The sequence below is a fragment of the Chroicocephalus ridibundus genome, chromosome 4, assembly GCF_963924245.1.
Source record: "Chroicocephalus ridibundus chromosome 4, bChrRid1.1, whole genome shotgun sequence".
In the NCBI taxonomy this organism is placed as follows: Eukaryota; Metazoa; Chordata; class Aves; order Charadriiformes; family Laridae; genus Chroicocephalus; species Chroicocephalus ridibundus.
Window position 1 is genome coordinate 78,721,858 of NC_086287.1, and position 20,767 is coordinate 78,742,624.

Genomic DNA, 20,767 nt, shown 5'->3' on the forward strand with positions numbered 1-20,767 from the left:
AGGCAACACCTGGTCTTTTCTGATATCTTCTTCTGTGGTCTAATATCAACAACTAAATTTACTGTCTGATGGTAGCAGGCGAACCTATTGATTTGTAATCAGAAATTGGTTTCCTGTCACTTTAAAAGGGAAGCACTAAGGGGCAGTAAAAACAAGCCTGTCTGTTCTAGATGGAGCTCTGGTTCAGGCTCCATGCTGTACGTTTTCTTTTAAAGAGTTCACTTTTTTTTTTTCAAAAAAAAAAAAAAAGAAGGTTCTGCAGTTAGACTGAAAAGGCCTATTGCTTTTTATTTTATTTTCTTGTGCCGGGCTTGCGTGTTTAAATTGCTTTTCAAGTCCTTCTTAACAAATATCCATCATTAAGATTTTTTTTTTTAATGATTATATGGCTGAAGCTGATATTTCTAGCGGTAAAAAAACGCAAAACTAAACAAAACATCTCAATGCTGGTAAGTGTTCTTTCAGTGTAGATTTACATCATTAACAAAGTTTCATTATCTGAAACTTGTTAGACAATAAGATAGTAAACGTTACTAGGTGATCAAAAATGCTCTTCTGTTCAGAAATGCTCTTCTGTATCTTTGTTAGTGTTCCTGCATTGTCCCTTAAGTTTAAGTCTTATGTATTTCACTGAATAGATTTATTCAAGTAGTCACATAAGATTTGTTTCAAAACCAGTAAGACTGTAATGGAATGCAGCACAGGCGCTTTATAAATGCAGATTTTTAAGTCTTACTCATCCTCTGGTTTTAGTTCAATTTATTGTATATTATGGTAAACTTTGCAGCTGAGAACGTTATCCTAAGAAAGTCTAATATTACATTAGAAGTATGACCTGCCAACATAAGCATTTTTGTTCGTTTTCCATGCCAGACTAGACTAAATTATGAAGGGTGTGGAATAAAATGTGCCTTCTAGTTTTCTTCTACCTAATTAATATTCAAAAGAATCAAAGAGGAAAAAATGAATACCTAAATCATACATATGTATACGCCTTTTGAGCTTTATAATAAAGGCAAAATAACCCCTTACTTGGTTAAAATCCAACTTAAAAGTCAACATACAAAGGTGACTGCTGTATAATATTAGACATATCTGTATTATGTGGGCATGTTACTGCTCCACCAGAATCTCTCAATAGTAATTATTATGCCAAGCACCCTGTTGGCACAATTACACTAAAGCTCTAATTAGTAGCAGTAAGATTAGAACCCCTACATGTTAAATCTGTAGAAGCAAAGCTGAGTGAAGGATTTAAAACAGTTTCAAAACATTGTATTGTCTTTATTACAGTCTTTATATTTCAGTAAAGAAGGGTGTTCTATAAAATGCATTTAAAATAATCCGGTCCTGTCACTAAAAATAGGAAAGATAAGGTAATTGCAGTCAAACCTCAGTACTTTGCTTCTATCTAGGTGCTCTATATCTGAAGTGACAAATCCAGCAAACTCTGGTGGAAGTTACATACTTCAAAGTTTTCCTTTGGTGAACTGATGCTTTTTTTGATGGATAAAAGCTATTCCTGGTGCTTTCAGTTAGTTCTTAGTGGTCATTGAGTGTTCTGTGCCGTAACTTTCTGGCATGTGGCAAGCCTTATGTCAGAACTTTATTAGTAGCTGAACATGATCCTTGTTAATTCACACCTTTGTCAATTCCACTCTTCACCGTTCTTTCTGTAAAGTAATGAAAATACCACGTTCATTGTCTAGCTGTAGCTTTACAGACAGTACACAAATGCTGGGCCATGCCAGTCTGAAACTGTTCCCTTAGCAGGGAAGAAACACTTAGAAGCCAGCACAAACAATGTCAAAGGATTGATTTCACTATTTAAAAAGTTGTCATCTTACCACCTGTCCAATAGAAAACAGATTTGAAATGACTGATGATGCATCGTCATCTAGATTTAATGTCTATTAAAAGAGAGCTAAAAATATCTGCTTCTGTATAACACTTTGTATATCTTATAAGATCTTTTTTCCCCCCAATCTTGTATCTTAGATACAGTATAGTCAAGTAATGTATCAACCGTTCACTCTTAGAATAAGAAGAGATTTGCATGCCTAATGTTTTTTTTCCTCTGCTTCTGGTTATTAGTACACTTTGTGTTTGAGGGGAAAAAGCTGGTATCTTCTGCATTCTCTGTTTTAGGAACAATTTTTTTAGCTGTACTGAATTGTAATAATGATTTCTCTCATCAATTTAATTATTTTTATTTATAGCATATGCCAGTTTCTCACTGAGAAAATGATTGTATGATTGCTTTGTCTTAATGTTTATTGATTGTATAGTGCCACTATCATTAGTGGAGAAAGCTGGATGCAAAGCTAACTTATCTAGGTTACTTTAGAGGCAGAGTTATAAGTCAAACGGGAAGGTGGGAACCCAGGAATTAATTTTATGAGGGATTTTGCACTTTGGCCCTTCACGTTTTAGGATACTCCTTGTTGCTGTTGCACATCTCTCTCGCTTGGTCTGACAAAAAAAAAAAAGCACAAAGACAAAATTGGGAGAGAAGGGGTTGCCTACATTTAAAGGTTTCTCCTACTGTGTTTTTCCACAGTGGAAGAGGGAGTCTTACGTGACAGTACTATGGTGTTTTGTCAGCCCGGGAAGAGACATTAAGGTATTTTCCAGTATAGCTTCAGGCTGGTTCAGCAACTTGTGCTGCTGCAGAGAGCAGCACAGTTTCCATTACATTGCACTAACTCTACTCAGACGGTCTCCTACAATCAATCTGGTTAAATACCTTTCTTTGTAAATGCCTAGATGTTGAGGGCACAGGTGAAAATCATCAGTGCTCCAAAGGTATTGGGTTTTTATATGCATTGTTCAGACTTAATTTATATACAGTCATTTCTATCTATAATATGTGGCAGGCTCAAGAGCCTGCTGTCTTCGTTTCAATATATACCCTGATTTCATTTTTAGTCTCAACTTCAGGGTAGAAAGCTTGTAATGAAAAATGAAAGTTATTTATGAATAATAAAGTAGCTATTGTGAAATAACACATTTCATGATTTTAAAGACTTTAAAAATTGTTGAAGTTCATGTTTCTCTCATTGTTAGTACCATTAAATGCATATTAGCATGGTCATTTTTGTTTAATGAAAACAAATAACAGTTAATCTTATTGGGAGGTTAAGTGGGTTTACTCTGTAAAGGGCAAATCCCAGATGAATGTTTTCTTTTTTAAAGAATAGCTTTAGTCACTGACAGATGGTCTCTGTCTGAGTCTCCCTGTAGACAGATACGGTTTCTTTTAACACGTTTATGAAAGTTGTAGATACAGATATTCAGTAATATGCTGTTGTGTAGGACAAAGAGCAAACCTGGTGGACTGATAGGATTAGATTTCAGAACAGTGCCATATGGTTGGTTTACCAAAGTGGACAAAATTTGAAAGGGGAAAAAAAAAAAAGTATCTACAGTTACAGCTACTCACGTAATGGAAGAATTTATATTTGGTCAATTGCCTCTTACAAAAGACAGTATGGTAGCTCTTATTTAACTCTTGGAGTTGAGTCTGTCATGTTCTGATTGTGTGCATTTCTGGCTTTCAGATAACTCCAAAACCAAATTGCCACGTGATCTTAACTTCAGAAAAACAGTAATACCCTAATTTAGAATATTAATAATTTGGTCCCTGCCCCTAACCAATCAGATATCAATATCACTTACATCTGTATTGCAAATTTGTTTCATAAATACAACTAACAGATTCCATAATCCTGCATGATAAGCCTGCATTTTGCTTACCCTGTATGCTACATGTAAAGTTATAACATCATTATAACCTTAGTCAAATAACTATACAACATATTTAGTGGTAATTTGTCACACTAAAATTATTCATAGGTGTCTTGAGTAAGTCCTGTTATATTTATGTGTTATGCTATACCATGTTTTTTGGCAATGGAGTTTGCTAGATTTCATAGATTTACTGTGTCTGCTTTTTTTTATGACTGACATAGCAATAACCAGATTGCAAGGATATTTATGTTGTTTGTGGCTTAGCAAGATAATTAAAGGATATAAATTAATCAAGTGCAATTAATTAGAAACTTTATGTTCACAGCAGTCCTTCTTTGCATGTATAATTTATATGTATTGATTTCCTGACTTTCATTAGCCTATGAGATAACAGCAAAAATGCATTAGAGAAGAAAATGTACAATTAGCGTGAGAGTGAACCCTAGCATAATTGATGGATCAGCACATGTTTGGGGCAAATATAAAGCTTTGTTAACTGTCATAAGCAGTTAGAATTGATAAGTGGTATTTCACTACATATCTCTCAGCTGATTAATGGTGTTTTTAAAGAGTCCTCTTAATGGGAAGCTGATAGGTTGGTTGAATTTACATTTTAATCAGAGTATTTATGATGGAGGCAGCCATAAGAAATTCATTGGCACAGTGGTAAGGACCTTCCCCTGAGGGATTTGGGGGAAGAGAAAGCATTTTAATATGGCTACTCACCTTCCTCTTCTTTGTGTGACCTGGTCAGTGTGTAAGAAGGGCAAGCTTATTTGCTATCAACTAGTAACGTGCTGTCATTAAGGAGAATTTTGGTTTCTAATGTGCTAAGTAGTAAGGTAAAATGAGAATGACAACCTACAGAATACTCACAAACTTATTCAGGAAAGAGTAGCTCTGTTATTAACAGGCATAAGCCGTAACAACTACTTGTGGATCCTTACTGTGTGAGATGCTGTGTTTTAGTTATAGTTTTATTTAAACAACACATTACTTTTATACCTCCTACTGTAGGAGAACTCCTGATCGTCTCTGATTATCTGTTGAACAAGGATTTAGAGTGGGAAGGTATGTTGGAATAGCTTCAGCCAATTTGCAAGTAGGGCTCATGATTTATTGGTCAGGTGTCCTTTGTTAGAACAACTGTCTATATGTTGCTTAAAAAACCCACATACGTTTGTTACTTACAGATTCTTCATTGAAACTACAAGCTTTCATATAAAAATGTTTTCAAGTCATACTTTAAGATTTTTTCTGATTTATATATGTACACAGACTCTGCTTTAATAAAAATATCTAGCTAATGCACGTATTATTCTCATTATACCAAGCTTCTGTCTAGCAAATAAGCAGTTTGTCTTACCTAGTTAAACTAGCTGTTTGTATGGAACAGGAGAGCTTGACTACAAAGTATCCTGCTTTACTGTTTTTATTGACATGTCTCAGAAGTGAATAGGCTCATGCATCACTTTCTGTCTTGATGAAGTCTTTTTGAAATTATTTTGTACACCTGTTCCACAAAATGAGCAATGGCTGGGTTTATTTTGTACACAGTACATTAAATAAGGTTTTGTAGTTTAGGTATTTGGGGCTTTTTGGTTTTGTTTTTTAACACTGCTAAATTAGAGTAGCCGATTGATAAAACTAATTCATAGGATATTAAATATTTGGTATAAAAAAGGAAATGACACCTAACAATGAAAAGAAATGAAGCACCCCATGCTAAAAATGATAACTTATTTGTATGTCACATTAGCCATATCAGATAAGAATTTTAGGCCATATATAGACATGTTAGTTTTGCAATATAAATGTCTTAATTATTCACAGTTCATTAGTTTCCTTTTTTCACAACTGAAAATAAATGGAAGTTGGATGGGTTTTGCTATTCAGTAGCAGTAGCTGCCCAGCATCACCAAGTGACAGTTTCAAAGACAGCAGGGAAATGGCTTATTCCTTTAGAAAGAAGGAGACAAAGTGGTTATTGTATCACTTATTATTTTAATGCAGAAATGAAGGTTTTCTACATTTCTGATTTAGATAGGTTGTCAATTCAGTCCAAAATTGTCTTTTGTATTGCGTCCTTACTTGCTCAATTCACATTGTGCCTGTTGCTTTACACAGCATCTTAGGTTGGTTTTGTTGGCATTGTGAAGGTGAGAACTATTGTTTCATCTCTCTGTTGCCCACCAGGGAAGAAGGGTATGTCTACAAAGTAATTATCTTTTTTTTATTTCTAGCAACTAGAAATATAAAGCTGGAACAAGAGTGCTTTGATATAATTTGGAATAAGTAACTTTTATAAATTAAAGTGACTTGATTGATGCCACATTCCTGGAGGTGTTCAAGACTGGGCTGGATGGGGCTTTGAGCAACCTGGTCTAGTGGGAGGTGTCCCTGCCCATGGCAGGGGCGTTCGAACTAGATGGTCTTTAAGGTCCCTTCTAACAATTCTATGATTGTAATCCTGCAGGTTTCTTTGTCCACAATCAAGAAAATGAGTGTGTTTGAGATACAGATCTAAACAGTATTTATGTGACCTATGCTTGCTCTCATTTGAACCAGAGAGATTTCTTGTACTGGAACAATTATCTTCCCCTCACCCCTTTGCAATTTTCTCTGATACCTTCCATGCCCTTGTACCCATTAGTGAGTGGTACCAGTCCGAAATGGCAGGTGCTTGCCCAGATTTTTGTATACTAGCCCTTTTCTCACATGCTTACTACTAGCCAGTTGTCCTGGGGTGGCTCATCTGCCATCCCTTGGTGGAAGCTGGCCTCTGCAATGGCTGCCTGAGCCCACTCATAGTGGCCCCAAGAAAGACTCTTTCCTGAAGACTACATACTGGAGACTCTCGTTTCCTTTCTTTCCTCTTAAGATACATTCTGTGTATGAAACTTGTGGACCGGTGTGTATATATACTTTGCAGTGTATAATCACATACTTCATACTGAGAACTCACTTCCGAATGAAGCAGGTATATATGTAAAAGTTACTATAGTATGTAAACTAGAAGGTAAAAAATATTTAACGCTGTCAATATGTAATTCTAAAATGAGTGAAATCAAAACTACTTCAAATTATAGTATCTTATGGGGGGTAACAAATAAATATTCCCTTGAAATCTCAGTTTACTTTGAAAGTCAGATGTAAAATAGATTGTTGTTACATAGCAAGTATGTTGAAAACATAATGATGTGATCTTTTTTGTTATGGTATAGTCCATGTCATCTTAAGAATTAAAATGAAATCTACTTGGAAAAAATATTTTAAGATTTTTGTGATAAACTATGATGGCATCTTTGTATGAAAGTGTTTGACTGGACAGTGTTCCACTTAGATGTGAGTCTGTTTTATTTAAAATATTAGACAGATAAGCTGTGAGTAGATGACTCCAGAAATACAATTATCTGTTCACAAATGCTATGTTGTCAATGAATTGAATAAGCAAAGATGGGGATAATAACTTCATCTGAGCAAAATACAAAAAATATCTATAATTCTCACAAAGTTGATGCACATATGCTTTAGTGTTTTTTAACTAAAAGATCAAGCGCTTTCATTTTATAAGAGTTTGAGTTCTCTCCAGTTTTATGCCAAGAACTCTCGGGGACTGAAAATGTGACAGTATTCCAATAGAAAAGATGGAGTGGCAGTGGTGTGATAGGGATGTGGTATGTAAGTTGTTGATGTGAATGTATTAAATTAGTTTATATGCACCAGGAGAAGAGCTACTTGAGCAAGGTATTACTGCCTACTAACCACTATAAATTCTCCAGTCTATGGGAACATGCCCAGGATTTTACATGAGATTATTTTTTCGTTGTAGGATCCCCATCACTGGCTGCCTCAAGTGCAGCTTCATTCAGAGCCTTATAGTGTAAAAGCAGTTTGAGGATGCTGCACTGGGCAGTTTGTTAGGTATGGGATATTGCAAACTATCTAAAGAAATATCTACCTGAATGGTGGTTTTCTTTGCACAGACCCAAATTAGCTAAAATTTGTCTCTTGTGCTGTAAATAGCAGCCTAACATTCATTTCTGAGAGGCAGGACACTGTTCTAAAAGTTTTACTGGAATTTCAGTGTAGAATATGCTTCTGCTTTGCCCTCTGCGAATAAACTTATTTTGCCCAGAGTTAACAATCCCGTTTAACAGCTTACATAGATTCTGTCTTCCTCACGGTTTTTATCTAAAGTCTGCATTCCCTCTAGAGCAAAGGATAACGAAGGCTTGTTTCTGATCAAGGCTGCTTCCTGCACCTTTTTTTTTTTTATGGTAGCTGTTTTAAATTCACAGGTTAATGGGAGTAACGAGGATAGAACGACTCCATTGCTCAGGAAAACAGGCTGTTTATTCTGAAAGAAGGAAGGATACTCTGTTGTAAATACCCAGTGTTTTTGTAATACAGAATTTGGTAAATGACAAAGCAGCCAATCTAATTGGCCTGACTGGTTGATTGAGCCAAACTTTCTGAGGTTCTGGAAGGGAAGGAAAGAAAACAACCAAAAAACCCAAACCCAGACATGCAAAAGAGAAAAGTATGTACTTGCATGCAATGGAAAGGGATGTGGTATTTCAGGAAAACAGAAATATTAAGATGCACACTTTAAAAAAAAAAAGTCATAATTACTATTAGCGTTTTGTAAGAACCCCTCTTCTAATGCCGTTTAGTTCTACAGATCTTGGTGAGGTTGCTGATAGTGGGCTCATGCTTTTATTTCTGCATACTAAGCTATCACTTTAATACCACTTCTGTTTTCATCACACATGAGAACAATCAAACATTTTGTTTGAAAACTATAGGATGAAATACAAAGGTTTCTACTCTTTAGTTTCGATGTGTATGAAATGAGCTGTTGTGAGACAAAAATAGCAAAGTTTCCATGTATATTTAGCTTATGTTTGTCTCTGTGGTTAGTTCCAGTTCACAATGGAAAGTAAGAAGTGGACAATACTTACTTGAAATACGTAAGTGTGACTTTAACCCCATTAAGTTCCTTAATTCCTCAGGTTGCCTGTGAGTGCTTCACTATGTGACTATTACTTGAATGTTTTTGAGGCAGTTATGAAAGTTTTGGCTTTAGTGAACGTTGCAGCATTGGAATTCAAGTGTTGAATTCTTGTATATAAAAACGTCTTGTATTGTAAAAAATGCTCATATAAAATTGTAATTTTTTAAAGAAAACTCTCAAATATTCTGCAAGTTAGGACTGTACATTGTACCCATTAATGTGAATATTGTTATGTTTTAGGCTTTTATAGAACATGTTGAACATGACCGCAAGAGATGTGTATCAAAATTTGCTTCTGTAAAGGTGAAATCCAAAATAGTATATTTACCTTTTGATTACCAAACTCAAAATTTGAAGAAATTTCTGCAAAATGCTTGGCTATCCTTATCAGATGTGGTAATTACTTCTTAATTTCTTTCTTGCTATAGTCATTCCTCTTCAATAAGGAGGGAATTTTTTTTTAGCAACAGCTTTGTCTGATTTCCTTTATTATGTTTCCATCTATTTTTGTTCCTGGATTGCACCTGCTCAGTAGTTATCTAATCTTTCTTAGAAGTTTACACTCTCAAGTAAAAGCTTTGAAGTTTACACTGATTAGTGTTTTATGGCATAAGAGATATGTATAGATCCTTCTTTTGCAGTGTTAAAGCTATTATGCACCTGGTGAAAAGATAGACATTAAAGTGCAGATGACAAACCTTTAAAATATTTAGTAGATTAAAGTACTGAATTACTCCCTTCCTTCTCCTTGTTCAAGGTCCTTAATATTACAAAAAAAATCTGCTAGTTTGGATTTTGAAGACAAGGGCCTTTCATTTATAGTTCCACACTTGCAGACAGGAGACATTTTGCAAAAAGCTATCGGGTAGTTATAGAAACCCACTTTTTAACTAGAACTGTATTAAAATATTGCTAATTCTACTCTGCTACCATAGCATTGCTTTCTGCCTTTCTTTTAAACAATATACGTGACTGTTATTCATCAGATACTCAGGGGGGTTTTTTGTTGGCAAAAAGCACTGTATTCAACAAACATCTTGACAAAGTAGATCTGGTGTAATTATGAATATAAAAAGTCGGTGGAAGGGAGATGCTATGTAAGCAGTTATTTGCATGCTTATGCACTGAGAAAATATAGAAATATACCTAAAATCAAGTGTGTTTTCCTAATAGTTAAAGACTACTAAATATATATTTTTTTTTTAAAAAAAGCAAGCAGCTTACTAGTACATAAGTTTGATTTTGTTGTGCTGCCTCCTCTGAAAGCTAAGAACAATGAACTGGTTTTGTGGAAATCTGAATATAACATATATATAAAAACCAAATTTATTATGCATAAAAATTTTAACAGCATTAAGAAATTGAATATTTGTTGTCACCAGACTTAGAATATACTAGAGTATAGCAAGTGTGCTATTTTAAAGATATCAGTGGAGACTTTTTGGAACTCAGATTCATATTATTAGAGGAAGACTGTGAGGGGGAAAGTAGATAAATACTTTCAGGTGCAAAAAAGGTCTTGAATATACATGAAAATCAAGGTGTGGAAAAAACTATCTGTGAAATTGGGATTCGTTAATCACTAGAATCCATTGGAGGAAGGTATGTAATTTAAATATCAAAACATTCACGGTAAAGATTTTTTTCTCTATTTTATTTATATTTTAAGATAGCACATAAATTGTATCCTTACCAAAGAAAATATGATGAAAAGGCTGCAAAGGCTCCACAGTTAATACAGAATAATGTGCCTTTAGAAAAGCCTGTTGTTAAAAATCAGGTGAATTTTAAAATAGATATGGATCTATATGCAATCATTTGATTGGCTACACTTGACTATTACTTACCAAAGTTAAATTAGAGGATGCATAATTAAGTTGAGAATTTGAAAGGTGTGCAGATCTTAGCATGCTCCTTTCATTAAGACTAGAACTCAGTAAGTCAGCCCTGACTCTGTGGAGCACTTGGGAACCTGTTCTATTTTATATGAAGCTGAATACAGTCCTACAAGCTTCCACCTGCTCCCAGGAGGGGTGTTTGCTTCAGAAGTTGAGAGAATTGTGCCGAGAGTACTCCAGAGAACATTGTGCTTTTGAGTGGAAGCAGTCCAGAATACCACCTTAGGTTCCTTTCTAAATCATTCTGTCTTCATTGTGCTGCTCTTTTCTTTTCTGGCAGAGAGATAATTCTAAAACAACTTTCTTGGGCATGTTCTGAATTAAGAAGAAGTCTGTGTGATACTGTAGCAGTATCTGGAAATTATGAGAATCTTTTTGTTATTCAACAAGGCAACAATGAAGCTCTAGTAAACAGGGAATGAGCAGTAGTAAAAATCTTAGTCCTTCCCATCCCAAATATAACATTTGAAACTCGTATCCTTTACCTGCTTGACTCTGGAGCTGAAGATAGGTTGATTATTTTTAAACTTTTTTTTTCTTGTGCAAGCGGGTTTTTTTCTGCACTTTTTCAGCACATCATTTGAAATGGTTTGATCAGACCTCAAATCAGAGCTTTTCTTTTTTCAGTCAAAAATTTGAGTGCCTTGGAACTATCAGCACTGTGCAATGGTATTATAGTTGTTTTCTATGAATTGTGTGACATCTTATGTAAAATAGTACTAATGATTTAGAATGATAAAATAGTCTTTCCTTGGATCCAGAGACATGCTTTGTTACAGAAGATGATCAGTCACTGATGCCTGCAGTCCTAAATTTTCTCATGAAAGGCCTAGAAGGACAAGAAAAAACAAACAAAAACCAAAAAACTGACCCAAACAAAACCACCACCACCTTGCCCTCCAAAAAACCACCAATCAACCAAAAAACAACCCCACCCCCCCACCATGTTTTCACAGAATCTGATGTTCTGTGAAGATAACTATGTTTTAGGAAAACATCAAATACTGAGAAAGTGTTACACTAACGACTTTTCATTGGCTGACTGGTCACATAATCTACATGGTAAAGCAAATGAAAATAAACTTGGGATATCAGCAAGAAGAGATTTTTAGCACTTGAGGCACTTGATTGGCCAAGAAGGTTGAGAATGAAACAGGCTTGTGAGGTTTCGTCAGACTGGGGCTCTCATGGAGAGAATTCTAATCGAAAAAGAGGGTGACTGGCTCAGTAAAAAAGCTAAGAATTAAATGAGTTCAGGAAAGCAGTAAAGATTAGAGTCAAAGTAAGAGGTAAGATACTGTTCTACAAATGCTGGTTACCATAAGATGAAGAAGAGATGAAGCAGCTGAAAATCTACATAGTGTTAAGCCAGCGGGTGGTAAAAAGTGAAATAATCATATTGTTCTCCAAAAGATCGTAACAGGAAAAGGGGTTGAGGGAAGGCGTTCCTGTGATGTGAAATGAGAAACCTTTTTTGGTCGCTTGAATCAAGATATTTATCCTAGCTATGGGAATTCTGAAATATTTTTGGTGTTCTTTTGAATTTATTAGTAAAGATGGCCTTAAATTAAAATGCAGATTTGGGCCTCCTTACCCAAGTGTGAACAGAAGGCCTAGAAGTTCTGTGGAGTCTTGAAGTCCAGCATGCTGAGCTCCCAGAGTCTAGGTGCACAGACACAAGCAGTCCTTTGTACTGCAGTTTGTTACTGAGTTGTACTCAGTCTTATTTGAGAAAGGAGGAAAGAAAACTATAAGAACTGGTGCTGCTTTAGTCTCCTGTGCTTTGCTTTAAAAATTGAACATCCATCTCAATGGTTGCGCTATTGTAGAAACAATAAGGAATATCAGTGTGCCTTCTGGAATAAGCAGAGCAGGGATCTCTGGAAACAATTGAATAGCATTAATTCGCAGTAATAAACAGACTAGAAACTAATGTGGAATCGTTGACTGTTTCCTGTTAATCCTGCAATACCTTTTGGAGGTAAATAAATTTTATTGCTGAAAGTATTGCCTGATAGTATCACTATGAACATTTTTGGAAAACCACAGGAAACTATATTATTATGAGATTAAAAAAAATACTACTGTATGTAATAGCTTATACGTTTAAAAGAATCAGTACCTTAGTGTGTTTTCTTTGAATTGTATTGCTATGTTGATAATTCATTTACAGTAGAAAATATTCTATATATCTGATGAATAAGTTCATATTTACATTTTCTTTAATAAAGGCAGCAGCCACAGATCAGTAAAAACTTTAGATGACACCACTGTTCTGTATATTTCCATGCTTAAAGCATTTATATGGGTATAAATAGTGTGTTTAGGGTTCTTCCATGAAAGGCTGTGTAAGTTGTCGTCTTCTCAGAACAGTTTGTTTATGACAGTTTTCCTGGTCTTGATTGTCATCTCTCCTGTGGTGCTATGGTAGTTACAGAAGTGGGGTATTGTTTTCTATCATAGTTGCTGAAAGTGCTTTGAATAATTAAGCTCAGTGGAACCATGTTTTAAAAGCAATTTCAATCAGCTTTGGCCCTCGTGTGTACGTTGTAGCTGGGGAAGTGCTTGTATTAATTTTTGTGATGGCCTAAGGCTGACTGAAATCTGATATTGATGTTAATGGAAGTATTCATATGCTCAAAATAGAAAAACTCCAAATATTTTGCTGAGTTGAAATGGGGGGAAGGCAGATGTCGCACCTATGATGCCTATGCAACTCAGTGCAAAAAAATAATTTGTTTGCACAAAAATTCAAATTTGCTTGAAGAAATATTTTGGCACATAAAAACTGTGCAGGTGGTTTTTTTTTAAAGACCACATTGGTTTCTTTGAGATTAACTTTTAAAGGCTATCTGTGTCTTGAAAAGCATTATTGACAATAACTAAAATGTATAATCTCTTTGGATGCAACTTACATATGTGTGGTAAAGTGAAAATGGGTGTTTGATCTTCAGTATTAGGAAAGCGGGCTAAAATTAGGTTGTAGATCAGAGATTTCACTGTGAAGTCTCTCTAAGTTTTAAATAAATCTTTATCAATGAAAATATTTAGTAGGCAAATTAGGATCTAAATGTATTCATTTCTATTTTAAGACCATCTATATTATCTTTGCTTAATAAAGCTAATAAAATTCAAATGTGAAAATATCCCAAATGCCTAGGATTTAGTGGAAGAAATGGAGACAGTTCATGGAAACACATCATTCCTGCCTTCTGGTTTGGGCTATTAATATTAAATGTCATTTTATTTATCAGTTCCATTTGTCCTGGAATTAGCAGAGATTTCCACTGACTTCAGAGCTTTACTAATGCTGAGAATTTCTCCAAATTCTACTAGTTTAGGTAAGACTTTCTAGTAAAAAATCCCATAGTTAAACATTCTTAAGTAATGGATTTTCTGTTGGGGTAGAACACCTTTCCCTCAGTACTGAAAAATGAGGAGGCAAACATGCTTGGAAAAGAAGGTACTGGAGAAACTTAGTTTTGTGTTTTTGGCATGGGGATGGTTTTGTTTTCACTTCTGTGTTTTTTGGTTTTGTGGTTTGGGGTTTTTTGTGCTTTATTTTTTTTTTTTAATATATAGCTGATACCATTCACTGGAAACTGAAGTGAGGTATATTCAGTGTGCTCAGACTGCAATTTGATCTAATCAGGGCTTGGACTAAGAATGTAATAAATTGTCAGTGCAGGACTTTTGCATTCATTTACACTAATATAGTGTGTCTCATTTCTGAGAAGTAAATCACAGTGGCTTCAGTACTTTATTTTCCATCTTGCATGTAAGTAAACTGCAGGATCAACTGTGAGGTTGAATCAGTCTGCTATTTATTACCTCGAAATGTGACACCCTATTTTAAGTGCTTTATTCCCTTATGATTTAGACTGAGAAGTGCATTATGTTTAAACAATATAGAAACCAGCTTTACTGTTAGTGGGTTTTTCACTTTAGATGTGATGGATTTACATTTGTAGAAAACTTTCAGTGCGTCATTATGTTATTACATAAAATGGAGTTTCAAACAGACTGGTACAGAGAGAACAAGGAAAGTCATTTCAATTACTTTTTCCTGTCATCTAGTAAGTATTTTAGGACTTTTTTGTGTGTTTTAATACAACTTTTCTTCATTAATTTATGCAAGTATGAAGGTAAGATTTTTTTTTTAATTATTACTGTTTTTCATGGAGGTTATGGGATGAGAACCAACACTTCCCTCTTCTTCCAACATTAGATTCTGGAGCCATACAACACTGTGATATCTGATAATGTTAACTGATGTCATTGACTTTCATTATATCTTTAAACTGAATTTTCATGTGTTAACCTAGTTTTTAAGGTACTGATGGCAACAGATAGTTAAACTTATCGCATTAAAAATCTTAACAGATTCAGTTGAATAAAAAGACAGTAAAACCCACAGTAATGAATGTTTGGAGAATTTTGACTTCTTGGTCACATTGCACATGACATTGCATGTTGACTCAGTTGGGATAAAAGTCTCTCTGATGTGTAGTAGGAAATTCTAGTGAAGTTCCATCAGATCTTCCTTACAAAATCAGTGTTATATTTTTGAAAATATTAAACCGATCAAATTAAGGAAAGATGTTAGGATTTTCTCACGCAAATGGAAAAGTCACCCATTTTCTCAAGTTAAGTGTTTGGACCCCAAGTCAGAAAAAATGCTTGAACATATACTTTTTACTGCAGCACGTTAATGTGAAGGTTTAGTGAAGTTTTTCAAGTCACACTGACATTTCTTACTATGTACTGCTTAAATGGAAAGCATAAAAAAATAGTTATTCTTGTAAACTTTAAGAAAGTTCTTATGCATGCACCTTTTACAGCTGTGATCTTTGGTCTGTGTTGTCTTGGAAGTTTATTTTATATTCGTAGTGGAAAATTTCATGTAAGGAGGAAATATACCCGCACTACCAATTTCTTTCATGTATTTAGCACTTGAGAAATACCTGCTGTATGGGAATAGTGGCAAAGTACTAACTATTTCATTCCACAAATGACCACAGCTGACTAAAATTTTAGCATAGTGATCAAATGACTAGATAAACTATATTCAGGCACACAAAATTGTAAAGATATCTTGAATCATTACCTGGTACTTGAATCAGTTTGCTTTGACTAGCTGCTTTTCCCCTCCCTGTTTTATTACAGGCATACTGTATGCTCAATAGTAAAGACAGGGGAAAGCATATGGCCTCCTGTTTGAACTTCTGTAATTAATCCTTCCAAATACTATTTCCTTGGAAAGTTATTTTTAATTTTATTACAGTCTGTTCTTGTATTCTCCCACACAATCACTTGGGCAACATTTGTATCGATGAAAACAACATAAAGCAGCTCTTAACTAAAAGGAGACTGCTGTTTTACACAACATGTAAATGATTAAGTGATAGATTTTTATTACTGTTTGTGTGTAGAGTGCACTACAGCATTTGAGCATTAACCCTCCCCCCCACCCCAAAACTGTGCAGTCCTGCAAGGTGTGTTTAGGATTTTTTTGCTGTTGAATTCTTATTGCTTATTTAGATAGCTTTTTAAAAAGTTATTCCTTTAGAATTGTGTATTGGTATTTCTGTATGTGTTGTGTGGATTCTTGCACTCATGCAAAATAAATTCCTGCACTAGGATTGGTAAGAAAGAAGCTAAATTAAGATTAAAGATACAAGTGATGGCAACACTGGCAAATGTAATAAAAGCTGATCAGGTTGGTCCTGTCCCAGTCAGTAGCTTGTATAAGAAAAGAATAAAAGGGAAAATAAAAATAGTCTGTCCATTCTTTAAAGCTTCCTTTGTTGCTTGCCTACATACAGAATTACAGATGTGTGCACTAAGCATGGCTCTCTATGGGCAAGATATTGGATGCTGCAACCCTTTAAGGCAAATGAAATGCTACGATGATAGAGAGTACCAAGGATTATGCTTCTGAATATCTTAAAATATTTTCCGTAAGTCCATGCAGTGCAACCAAGTTGAATTCTACGGTGGTTTTCATGTAACAGAGAACATATTAAATCTGGATTTCAGCTGTCTACAAAGTATGGAATGGTGACAAATTAATAATTTACCTCACAGTGCTTTCTAGATATTTTCCAAGTTTGACTTGAAATGCAGGTTGAGAGGAAACCTTCCCCTAATTTAGTATTGGAAAGAATTTTGGAAAGCTTATAGTAAAATCCACCCTTTTAAGATATCTCACTGAATGTTTCTTTTGTCTCTTCCCTTCTACATCCCTACCCATTTCTCATAAGATTAAGTGAGGGAGCTTTTCACAGCTATATTAGCCTGAATGCTGTTATTCTTAAAGGTTGTAATTGAGAGCATAATTTCAGTTAAGAGGCCTACTGGCAAGAAATAAGACTGACTAGAAACAGTGGACATAAAATGTGGTTTTATTCAAATAAACTAAAGGGTGAAAACAATATTTAAAAGATATCTCTTAGCAACTTAATTTCTATTCAAGGATCACAGTCAGATCACACTTCCAGAGGCATGATCAAGGTCTGCCCCTTAGGAATGTCCAGTTGTTGGGTTTGTTCCTTGAAACTAAAATTGCTGTGTTGTACCGGAGAGGACAACACAGGCTTGATTTACGTAGGCACAGCCCTCATTAATTCAAGTGGAGTATTAGGTCAGCAGCTCTGCAAAACCAGGATTAGATAATGCCATGTCTGCCAATTCAGTTCCTGTTTTTCTTCAAAGATATGCTTTTCAGTTCTGTCACGTATAAACACTAGGTTTAAATGGAGCACTTCTTTACAGCTAAATGAAGTCACGTTTTTGCTGAATAGTAGCGCTTTTTCTTAGGCTACATATATGAATTATATATGTGAAATGGAGCTGTCTAAATGTCAACTTTTAAATTCAGGTGCTTAAATAACATTGGTTAGCATGATCAGTTTGTATAGTTTCAAGTAACTGACTAGATTGTATAATAGATTTAGGAAATTATTATAACTACTTTATTATAAAATAGGTATGTAAACTAGCAAAGAAATTTTTATGCTTGTTAATTATGGAAAAATCATACTTTTAGCTTTACTGTGGTTTTGTGTCTTGTTTCAAAAGATTGTCATGTCCTTGCAAAAGTCTGTAATCTCTGCCATAATAGAAAGCTTCACAGCATTTCAAAGCAATATTCCATTTATTTAGGATACACAGACACCTCCAATTACCATACGGAGAGCCTTAGTCTTTAATGACATTCATGTCAAAGCATATGATGGTCTGTACTCTAACCAGAAGTAGGTATCAAGTTAGCTTCTGGAATTGTCAGGAAATAGTAAGATTTTCTTAATGCTCTAAACCTTCTACTTTTTTTTTCTTTTCATTTTCATTGCATTTTAATAATATTCCTTTAAAAATTGATTCATTATAGCTATAAGCGTTGTAGAATTACGGTAAATTTGCTTGTCAAACAGTAAGCTGTATCTTATTGCCCCAAGTGAGGTGATCTGAAGGGCATGGTAGAGAAATGTTCCATATCTTATGAATTATCAACTACTTGTTGTCTTAGACAAATGAAGGTCTGATAATTATCTGTACTATTAAGTAAGTGGCAGTCACAAACCTTTAGACAATGCAAAGTCTAACTGTGGACTTCATTACTGCAGGATGGCTGTGGATGCTAAAACTTTACAAAAAAATCACAAGGCCAATAAATAAATTTGCAAAAGAAAAAAACACTCCCTCATCAGGGAGTGCTGAGGGAATGAAATTAATTTTGAAGATTACTGGTGTTCAAGAAAATGTATCATTTTATGTTTTCCAAGAGAGTCCTCATCAAATGTTTTCTGCTGGTAACTGTTGCTGAAAGGATCAGTCATTTTGTGGGTGGCAGTTTGTATGTAGTAGCTGATTTGTTTGCATGGAAACAAAACCCAAACAAACAATAACTGTGGCTCTTTGACTTGTACAGGATCAGTGCTTTTGAGTTACCTGCTTGGCTTTCAGTGAAAACAAAAGTACATACGTAAAACTAGAAAAGTGTTTCTTAGCATTAGCATTTCCTTTGTGTTTGAAGTGCAGATGGGTAAATATCCCCTCAACTCTGAGGTCTGACCTCAAAACTGTAGTTTAATAACTAACTATAGCTTTAGTAAATTCCATCACAGTGATCTCTCTAGTCTGCTATGTCACAGAAGCAAGTCTAGTGTTGCTTTAGTATCTGTCCTTCGGGATAACTTTGTCATTGCTCTCCATGATACTTCTGTTTCTTGAAAAGGTTTTTTCTTTTTTCTTTTGCTTGGGTTCAGTTTAATTCGCATCTAATTTTCACGCTGCAAGATTAAGAAAGAGATAATCTTCATACATCAGTTACCTTCTGTGACTTGTAATGTGCTAGAGAAATTAAATGAAGGGAAATAAATCTTTAGATTCAGATCTTGAGAAACTGTGTGCCCCGTTCCTAACATTCACCAAGAAGTTTTCTATCTAACAGCAGGAATAGAAAGCAACACCGCATAACTTCTCATGCATTCGAGTTTTACTTGTGCTCTCACAAGTTCAATCTGCATACAAAATAGATGATGAATCTGGCTCTAGTTATAAGCAGTGGGAGGCTTTACCTTTAGCAGGTGAGTCATTACAACATAACATTCCATTTTAATGCTGTTATGCAAAACCTTTTTTGATGTTTTCTTATGATATATGGATTGTGCAGAATTTATGAAAGAAGCAATCAAGTGGGTGGTACCTGTGAATCAGGATTGTATTTAAAAGTATGCTCATTTACTCGAGTAGTACTATAATTATTTTGAGCACTCCCACCTCTAAAACCTTCACATATAGATAGATGTTCTTTTACCCTTTAGCCCTTTCTTTCTGCTAGTAACCTCTTTCTTCCCATTATAAGCTAGCATGAGTAGAACGCTGAATTCTGCTGACTCTCGTAGCCTGAGACCATGTTGCAGGATGACACTTCTTTACCCCTTTTAATACTTAATGCTAAGTTAAAGTGAACTGATTATAGGAAGCTGATAGGTGCTCATTGGTGAGACATTTTAGTAGTAGAATAGCTTCAGTGGCTTGTGAGCTAACAACCTTACAGGAGATAAGGTATATATTGAATGCAAAAATGTAATCCTGTATTAAAGCTTTATGGAGACAGAGGATTCTTAACAGTGTGGATTGCTTTTTTTGTTGTTTTGCTTTTAAAATATTTCCTCCAGCCCACCTATTGTAGTTTGTGTTCTTCTGCATTGGAAGACTGTTCTCTGTAATTTGTGGGTTGTACTATGCCATCTTGAAATGAGCTGTCAACTGTATGATGTATAAACTTAGTCATTCAGGGAATAGTGCTTAACTTCTTCAATAAAAATGACCACCATTGTTTGTAGAGCACAATATATTTCTTAATCATTTATTCTAAAATATTTAGTTATAATTTGTAGCTCTAGTCTGCAGTGCAGTTGGAAGATTTGCATTATAAAGTAAAACATTCCAGTTAAAATAAGGTTTCCTCATAAATGATTCATTTGGCAGTTATTAAATCACATTCTAACTCCCACCTGCCGTAAGGAGTTTATCAGAGTACTTTAATGGCATGGCAAACAGCTGGCTGTCTATTAGCCATTTAAAGTTGGTAAGCCACTGGCCAGTTTACTACGTTAGATTTGTTCTTTGCAGGGAGTTATTTTACAAGCTGGATGGTGTTGGAAGGCATTTTGTTTTTAGTTTATGAATACTTTATTTCTGTGGTAAAGGAAGGATAAACGAGGTTTGCATACTGGGAAAAGTTTTAGTACCACATAACTAGATGAAGTGGCAGTTAGATGGCCAAAGGCCACTTCAGAAGTAATGTGCCATTTGCTCTTGCTATAAATGAAACTCAAATCTGCTTGCCCTTCCAAAGCTAAGAAAATGAGCTTTTTACCTGGGAGCTGAGCATGGAATGGAAAGATGACTCTGAAGCAATCAGACGTTTATTTCCTCAGAACTATGCTTTGTCCTTCCTTATTCTGGTGTGTGTGGAGCATAGTCATGTTTACAGTACTGCTGCGTCTTTTTTTTCCTTTTTACATATGTGTGAGTACCAACAGAATGTCAACAACAATTTTGAGAAGTCTGTGAAGCCCGAGCACTAGTGTCC

At 35.0% G+C, this 20,767-nt stretch overlaps 1 long non-coding RNA gene across 1 annotated transcript in view; it reads left to right on the forward strand.

The window, feature by feature from the left end:
• The first annotated feature begins 312 nt into the window (after positions 1–312).
• Positions 313–20,767, forward strand: part of LOC134515412 (uncharacterized) — a 199,484-nt gene continuing 179,029 nt past the window's right edge. The window contains exon 1 of the long non-coding RNA XR_010070981.1: positions 313–449. This is a non-coding gene — a long non-coding RNA (uncharacterized LOC134515412). The remainder of the gene's footprint in view (positions 450–20,767) is intronic.